This window comes from Amblyomma maculatum, chromosome 11 (assembly GCF_055883805.1).
Source record: "Amblyomma maculatum isolate TAMU_Amacu chromosome 11, ASM5588380v1, whole genome shotgun sequence".
Taxonomy (NCBI): domain Eukaryota; kingdom Metazoa; phylum Arthropoda; class Arachnida; order Ixodida; family Ixodidae; genus Amblyomma; species Amblyomma maculatum.
This window is the reverse complement of record NC_139354.1, coordinates 86,540,476-86,542,545: the sequence shown is the minus strand read 5'-3', so window position 1 is coordinate 86,542,545 and position 2,070 is coordinate 86,540,476. Positions and strand designations below refer to the sequence as shown.

Below are 2,070 nucleotides of genomic sequence, written 5' to 3'. Positions count from 1 at the left end.
CTCTATATGCGTGAATCGTCTGGTGACATCATTACTAGTCGAGACGTCACCATGTGATGGCGTCACTAATTAGAACTAGTTATCAGGCATACGATACACCTGGTGAAGCGAGCGAAGGAGAGCGCAACGATGAGGCAAGTATTGCGACCTCATACCAAACGGCGGCGGTAGCTCCGCGGCGAGCGCCGGCGTCCGCTAGCTAGGCAGCGGCTTAAGGTCATTCTGTGCCTCCTCGGAGAACCGCCACATCGAAATCGCGAGTTCGTGGCCAGTGTAGCTTTCGCTACAAAACAAATCGCCCGGGTGCCTTTCTATATCAGTGCACATGAAACAAAACCATGTGTTCGAAATTTCCGGAGCCCTCCTCTACGACATCTCCGTAGCCCTAGTCGCTTTGTGACGTTACACCCTCTAAACCAAACCAACCAATCTACCCTGCAGTTGGCGCCTAATAGTTTAGTTGCTTATGAGCCATAAGACACAATGAATCACCAATGACAGCAAGAAAACCTTTCGGGAGGCATTTGGTGCTTTATTCGGCTGCCTCTGAGCGAGCGATTAGGAGCTGGATAGCCTGTTCGCCGGCGGAGCCTGCTCGGTCGGATTGGTGGCGGTGGCGGCAGGCGCTTCAGAGGAGGAGGCGGGGCCGTGACGATTGCTCACGGTCTCTTCCCTCAGCGCTCTGAGCATGAGCGAACCCGTGCCCGCGCGCGCGAGCGTACTCGGTGGCGTACCCATGGATGTTCCTCCTGGCGTCTTGCGGTTTAGCAGGCTAGTAAAGAAGCTCCGAAGCGCGCTTGAGCTTCCTCCCTCGGCGCCGACCGGCTGTCTCAGCCTGGGTGTCTCGCACTTCCTCGTTGCTGAGCCGGGCACTCCATGCAAGCCGGGAAGTCGGTGCTCTGCGGACGTCTGGATTTTGACTGGTGTCCTCGCCACCGCGGCTTCGGCGGCCCGCCCGGGCATCAACGGCTGCTCGTTTATCATCGCTTGTAGACGCGCCAGAAATGCCTGATCATCCTCGGCCACAACCTCAGGCTCCTCCTGAAGCGGCTTACTGGTCGTGGGCTCGGGGATCACATCCGAATAAGGGTCGTCCGGCGAGACCGAAGTGAGATTCCCGTACAGGATAGCAATCTTCTTCTTGTTGTCCCAGCCCGAAGGGATGAACAGACTATCTTTTTCGATCACCTGCGCTGGCGTCTTGAAGGGAAAGCCATAGATGCGATGCAGGAGGTAACTGCGGAGGAGGTCACAGTTTTTGTCGCCCTTCACTGAGGTGTAGATGAGTGCGGCGCCGTAGCGCAGGCAGAATTTGCGCACCCACTGCTGGATGAAGTCCAGGTGCTCGTCTTTGAGGTCATAATTCTTCTCCAGTGAGCTGATGTAGTCGGTCTTCGTGATGACGACGATGATGTCAAGACCCAGGTTGCTGGTGAGCGTGTCTTCGCCCAGTTGCTCACCGGCGGCCAACGCGTTGTCACCGACGGTGATAGCGGCTCTTCGCTGACGTATAATGTCACCTTCGGTCTCATCTCTGGGCTCCATGTAATCCTGGAAGCGCCGTAGAACTCGCTCTCTGTTCTTCTGGACCGCACTGGGCGGAATGTGCAAACTGGTCAGGTGCTCCTCTAGCAATGTAGCCCAACGCTGCAGCGACTCGGGCAGGGTCCAAGGAGTCGTCATCGACGCCGTGAGGAGCACAGTCGTGTTTTCGATTTTGTCTTCTTGGAGCATGGCCTTGAGAAGGTTACTAAGCCAGTGATCGCCGAGAACCCACACGCCCAGCTGAGTCTGGTCATCGCGGTTCTCGTCGTGGACGTTAAGGTAGTGGTAATCTAGGCCCGAACCCTGTATGAAGTCGTCGTTTCTGTGCATCTTGGCGATCAGGGCCCTCTTGCCGGATTCTTTATCGCCCAGCACGAGGATCTGCTTGCCCGAAGGGAGCTTGTCCGCCTTGCTCACACTCACATCCTTGAGTATAGAGGTCCAGATTTCCGGCCTCTCGTCATACTTCATTTTCTTGCCGTCTGCCTTGTTCTGGGTCGCTATCGCTTCGGTGTTGCTGGCCAT

The 2,070-nt window shown here is 56.4% G+C and overlaps 1 pseudogene; it reads right to left on the bottom strand.

Annotated features, from left to right (window-relative positions):
• Positions 1-558: 558 nt before the first annotated feature.
• Positions 559-2,070, bottom strand: LOC146174316 (cytoplasmic dynein 1 light intermediate chain 2 pseudogene; annotated as a pseudogene).